Below are 6,000 nucleotides of genomic sequence, written 5' to 3' on the forward strand. Positions count from 1 at the left end.
ACCACTCTCATTTTTGGTTTTGTTCATTTGTATTTTCTCTTTTTTTCCTTTTCAGTCTGGCTAGAAGTTTATGAATTTTATTGATGTTCTCAAAGAACTAGCTTTTAGTTTCATCAGTTTCTCTATTTTTCTGTTGCATTGATTTCCACTCAGAACTTTATTATTCCCTTTCTCCTACTTTCAGTTTCATTTGCTCTTGTTTTTCTAGTTTCTTAAAGTCATTTATGTGAGATCCTTCTTTTCTAGTATAGGTGTTCATTGCTATAAAATTCCCTGTAAATACTTGCCTTAGCTGCATCCACAAATTTTGTTATGCTGTTTATACATTTTCATTTAGTTAGAAATACTTTATAATTTACCTTTTGACTTTCTGTTTTATCTGTGGATTATTTAGAAGTATGTAATTTAGTTTCCAAATATTTGGGAATTTTCCAAGTTTACTTCTGTTATCGATTTTTAATGTAGTCTCACACATTCCTTATATGATTTTATTCCTTTTAAATTTATTGAAACTTGTTTTGTGTCCCAAAATATTATCTACCTTGTAAAAGGTTTATGTATACTTAAAATGAGTATATATATTTTGCTGTTTTTGTGTGGAGTGGTCTATGAATCTCAATTAGATCAAATTGTTTGATATTGTTGCTTGTATATTTTTACTGATCTGTCTGGCTACCTGTTTTAGCAATTATCGTGAGAGTAATGTTGAGATTAACCGTAATTGTGCATTTGTCTGTTTCTCCTTTTAGTTCTATCAGTTTTTACTTCATGTATTTTGAAACTCAATTTCAAATTTACAATAATAGGTGTATAAACTTTTATGATTATTGTATCCTTTTGATGAATCGGCTGCTTTATCCTTATGAAATGACTGTGTTTATCTCTAGTAATTTTTTTTGCTCTAAAGGCTACTTAGTATTTAGGTTTTTGGTTTTTCAGGTTTTGCATGATCTTTTTCCATTATTTTACTTTACCCTTATGTATTTTTATATTTAAGGTGATTTTTATTGTAGACAGCAAGGAATTGGCTCTGGGTTTCCCTTACCCACCCCGCCACCCCACCCAAATTTGGCAAATCATGCCTTCTAATTAGGATGTTTAGACCATTTACATTTCATGTCATTATTGTTATCTTTGGGTTCATATGTTATATTTACATTTATCATCTTGCTATTTGTTTTCTATTTGTCCCAGATGTTTTTTTTCCCTATTTTTTATTCTGCATTCTTTTGGATTAATTGAATGTTTTAGTTGATTTCATATTATGTCCTTCATTAGTTTATTAGATGTATTTCTTTCTTTTTTGGAAAATAATAATTAAAAAAAGCTTTAACTCTCATTGTTATTTAATGCCAGCATTATTATTCCAAAAATGTATCATTAATAAACACTTTTCTTTGGGAATGTCATATCAAAATTAAGTATAAACTTTTTTTCCTGTTTTTGAAGTTTTCCTTTTCCTTGATTTTTTAAAATATTTATTTATTTATTTATGTTTTTGGCTGCGTCGGGTCTTAGTTGTGGCATGCGGGATCTTTCGTTGAGGCACATGGGCTCTTTGTTGCGGTTGTGGCACGTGGGCTCCAGAGCATGCAGGCTCGTTAGTTGTGGTGCATGGGCTCTCTAGTTGTGGCACACGGGCTCTCTAGTTGTGGCGCACAGGCTTTAGTTGCCCCGCAGCATGTGGGATCTTAGTTCCCCGACCAGGGATTGAAACCACGTCCCCTGCATTGCCGGATGGATTCTTAACCACTGGACCACCAGGCAAGTCCCTTTGTTGATTTTTAAAATTTATTTTATTGAAGTATAGTTGATTTACAATATTGTGTTAATTTGCTGTACAACAAAGTGATTCAGTTTCATATATATATATATATATATATATATATACTTTTTCATATTCTTTTCCATTATGGTTTATTACAGGATATTGAATATAGTTCCCTGTGCTATACAGTAGGACTTTAGGATTCTTTTGTTTATCCATTCTACGTATAATAACTAGCACCTGCCAATCCCAAACTCCCAATCCATCCTTCCCCAACCTCCCCCCTCCCCCTTGGCAACCACAAGTCTGTTCTCTATATCTGTGAGTCTGTTTCATAGATAAGTTCATTTGTGTCATATTTTAGATTCCACATGTAAATGATATCACATGGTATTTGTCTTTCTGACTTACTTCACTTAGTATGATAATCTCTAGGTCCATCCATGTTGCTGCAAATGTCATTATTTCATTCTTTTTTTATGGCTAAGATTCCATTGTGTGTATGTGTGTGTGTGTGTGTATATATATATATGTATATGTATATATGTGTGTGTATATATATATATGTATATATGTGTGTATATATATATATATATATACACACATATATATATATACCACGTCTTCTTTATCCATTCATCTGTTGATGGACATTTAGGTTGTTTCCATGTCTTGACTATTGTAAATAGTGCTGCTATGAACATATGGGTGCATGTATCTAGTGTAAGCTTCTTACGGATAGAGGCAAAGTTGATTAATTCCTATCTCCCAGAAATTCTAGCCTAGTGCTAGGCACAGAGCAGAGTTTCAGACTATTTGCTGAATGAAATATAAAAGTTGTTTTGAATTATTACATTGCTACAGGAAGAACAGAGTTAGAGATATTAAACCAAATTTCCCCCACAGATCCTTGATTCAGTACAGCAGGGAGGAAATAACATACAACATTCTTGGTGCAAATATGTTTTCTGTTTACTGTGGAATGTGTTTTTAGTAGAAATAATAGTTCACTAAATTCTATTTAGCAAAGGTTGTAACTAAAATGTGTTATGTGTAAGAGTTTTCCTTCTGTATGTGTGTGCGCACATGAGTGTTTGCACGTGTGTGAAGGTATTATTGCATATGGGTATTGTTTTGGCTATAACATGCATCTGATAAGCTTGTGAGACCTAGCCTGAGAATCTAACCATGATTTGGAAACCAGACTACACCTTTTTGAAATACATCCTATGTGCAAATGTGTTCTTATCTTGTATTTACAAAAACTGACAGATGAATTTGGTGTTTGAATCTGTATAGTCTCTCTTCCTAGAAACCATCAGAGGGACAGATAGTTATATGCCTAAATGACGTAGTTCTAAAGGCAGAAGACTTAAATATCTGAGGTGTCAAGATCTCTCCTAGCACAATGCTAAGTTCTTGCTAAATCTTGCCTTACTATTCTTTTATTACATACGATACTTTAGACATGAGACTAACTACAGCCTATTTTTGTAAATAAAGTTTTGTTGGGACACAGTGCTCATTTGTTTATGTATTGTCTATTGCTTTTGTGCTACAATGATAGAGTTGAAGAGTTGTGACAGAGACTGTATGGCCTGAAAAACCTAAAATATTTATTATTATCTAACCCTTTACAGGGAACTTTTGCCAACTCTGGTTTAGAGTACTAATTACACATATAATTCCAAATCCACTTTAGATAGTATAACCTATTTAGCTTCATGGATGATGAAACTGTAACTCAGAAAGTGATGAGGAATTCCCAAGATCATATAGAAGGGAAAAATAATGCAGTAGGTAAAATGAAAGTTCAGGAGGCAGACTGCTTGCATTTAGATCCCATGTCTGTCTTCATCATCAAGTTATTTAACTCCTCTGTGCCTCAGTTTACTTGGTAAAATGAGCATAACCGTAGTACCTGCCTTATAGGATTATGATGTAATGCATGTGTTTGTAAGAACTCCTTAGTAAGCATTCAGTAAGTTATAGCTATTATTATATGCTCTTGTGTGGCTGGCTGGTGGTAGCATAGCCTGAGCCTAATTCTTCAGACTTCAAGTTCAGTCCACTTTCAATTCTTTTTATTTATTCATTCATTTAGTCATTCGGTATACCTTTATTAAATTCCTACTGTAGATCAGGCACTCTGTTAGGTATGGTTCTAATTTTTCCCTCATTCAAACTTTTCCAGGAGTAACATTATATTTTCCTATTTATGTTTTCCTTATTAGTTATAAAATGGCAGGAAAGAAATCAAAGTTCTATACAATCCAAGATGACACATTTTTGTAGTTTATTCCATTTTCCTATATTTCTTTCCTGTTTTGAAAGGTTAATTTTTTTATACTCTAGATTTAGCTGTATAGACCAGATCAATGTATAAGGGATTATCGATGTATTTTTGAATTGTTTTATTTTCAGATAAAACAAATGTTTCCTTTTTTTGTGACATAAAATTTTACTGACATGTTCTTTGTAGCAAAATCGACTTACCTACATTTTTTTCAGCAGAATATTAAAAGAGAGTTATTACTTAAGTAGGTGCCGATGTATTTACTTATCTGATGAGTTTAAACAGCGTCAGGGCAGTTAGCCTCACATAAATTTTCAGCACTAGCAATATTTTAGCTTTTAAAATCACTTAACTTCTTTGGCACACTTCCCACCCCATATTCTATCATTGGCAATAGGCCACCATGAAATACTGAGCACCATGGAAATAATTGAACTGTCATGTTTGCTAATAGAGTGCTTTTGAGATACATTGGGAGAGACAGTAATTAAAATGTTGGCTGTTAACATTTGATCATCTAATCCAGGATTTAAGCACTTATCTGCTCTCATCATAATATGTGTCAGCTGTTCTTTATTGAATGACATTTACATTTCGCCTTTTCCTAAAATGCTAAAGTTCATCCTTTTCAGAGCACCTCTAAAATGTAATCATTCCTCTTACAACATCAAATATAATTAACTACAGTTTCACTGTAAATCATCAGATAATGAAAACCAAAATGCTCCAAACCAAAATTATCTCCATAACTGCCTACGTTTTTCTTGTTATTTTCCTCAGAGAAAAATTTTCAAATTAGTATTTTGCTTGCTATCATTTTACTGTCAAATTATTTTGACTTGAAAAAAAAATTCATTAGAATGGATGATGGGTAGAGCAGAGACTAGTTAATGTTCACCAATCAGTTTCCTCTTCCTAGATTAAGTATATTACAGGTCATTTAATCAGCTTAACCAATGTTAAGTGAGCAGACCAAAGCATAAAGGGCAGGTGTGTCTTCTCTATGAGCTTTCTTTCTCTTTGCCCCTAGAGCCTGGATGCTTAAATTTGTGAAGAACAAAACCTCCCTATCAACCCTCATTGGACTGTGACCTGAGGAAAAAATCACCCTTGCGTTAAGTGACTGAAGTCACATGTTTTTTGTTTGTTTGTTCGTTTTTAATGGTATCTAGCATTAAATACCCTGTCAGCTTCTTTGAGTTTCCCCATTTCTGCTCCCCTTTCGGAATAATTTTTGATGATCCTAGATAGGCATGTTCTTAATTTCATCGTGTTTTATGGGATTTCATATTGAAAATCTAAGTGTATTGTCTAGCACAAAAGCAATTAAAGTTTCATCATACCCTTCATTGATATTTTTAGCAATCAGCAAACAGTTCTGCAGACATAATAGATACCATTTGACTAGTAGATATGTGTACTATCAAGGAAGCCTTGTTTCTATAGATGAAGGCTGGGACATCTAAAGATAGCCATTAGGGTATCAATCTCATCAGTGAACTCAAATTTGACCAGAGTTAGGTATTTTGAATATTATTCTATATGATAATTTTTTTGCATATATAACCTAATTCTACTTTCTTGGCCCCTAAGTCAATAACAAGAGAAGCTTATCTGCCAGCAAATCTGCAAAATGTGGTCTAAGATTCCAAAAAGCTCAATTTCTTTTGTTACCATTATTTTATTCTTGGAGCTCATATCATTATTCAGAAAGAGCTTGCTCAAACTATTCAGGTTCTTCTGGTTAAAGAAATGTTTACAATCTTTGGTTCTGCTGGTCCTTGACCCAAACTCTACATCCAGGCTACATCCCCATCCTAGGGAAGAAAGCTGAATCAGGGCTCAGACATACTTGAGCAGCCTCACAGCCTTAGGCTCACCAGGATTTCAGAAAGCCCAATTCTCCCCAAAGAGCTAAATGCAAAAAAAAAAAAAA

This window comes from Eschrichtius robustus, chromosome 9 (assembly GCF_028021215.1).
Source record: "Eschrichtius robustus isolate mEscRob2 chromosome 9, mEscRob2.pri, whole genome shotgun sequence".
NCBI lineage: Eukaryota > Metazoa > Chordata > Mammalia > Artiodactyla > Eschrichtiidae > Eschrichtius > Eschrichtius robustus.